Raw genomic sequence first — 794 nt, 5'->3', positions numbered from 1 at the left:
AACTATGCTTTGCTTTATGGTGCATGGGGCACCTCCATCTCTGAAACAGCTTCTGGCTTGGTGGGGACTTTTCCTGTTGTGAGGAACAGCTCAGCTTTTATCCAGCTCCCTGAAGAGCCCTACTTATTCTAAGCTGATCTTGGGGGTTAGTGGTTGTCCCCACTTCAAGCTTGCATGCCCAGTATGGTTCAGACAGGGCTTTTCATTGCTTCTGATGAGAGCAAAAATCTGCCTTCTGAACATTCCTGCTGTCCCTTCTGATGAGCTCTGCCCTTTCCTTTCTAATCCGCAGACCTTGGGGGTGACCTTGCTGACGTCTTGAGGTATAGCTGGTTTCCAGTTTTGTATTGAGATAACTTCTTAGTTAGCCCAAATTCAGGGGCTGCAGATGATAGCACAGTGGGCTGGGTGCTTACGTGTGGCCAGTCAGTGAGTGATCCCTGAGCAGAGTCAGGAGTAATTTCTGAGTACTGCTGGGTATGGTTCCCCACCAAAAAAGTCATGCCTGAGTATATGATTTTTAATTATATTTATTTAAAGTTGATTTAATTATTTAATTGTGGCCAGTGGCTACTGGTCAGCGTGTCAGGTTGATCTTCACTTTTCAGACAGGACAGGACAGATACGAAGGAAATCCCTCTCTCTTTTCAGTTCTGTGGAAGGACTGAGTGTCTGAGTAAAGATCTTCTAGAACATGCAAAACTTTCTGTTGGGATCACAGTCCTCATATTAAGAATATGGAGGGGCCAACCAGGGGCCAAGTAATAGTATAATGGGTAGAGTATATTTGTCTT

This window comes from Sorex fumeus, unplaced genomic scaffold, assembly GCF_029834395.1.
Source record: "Sorex fumeus unplaced genomic scaffold, SorFum_2.1 ptg000043l, whole genome shotgun sequence".
Lineage (NCBI taxonomy): Eukaryota > Metazoa > Chordata > Mammalia > Eulipotyphla > Soricidae > Sorex > Sorex fumeus.
The sequence above is the reverse complement of the archived record's forward strand: the minus strand, read 5'-3'. Positions refer to the sequence as shown.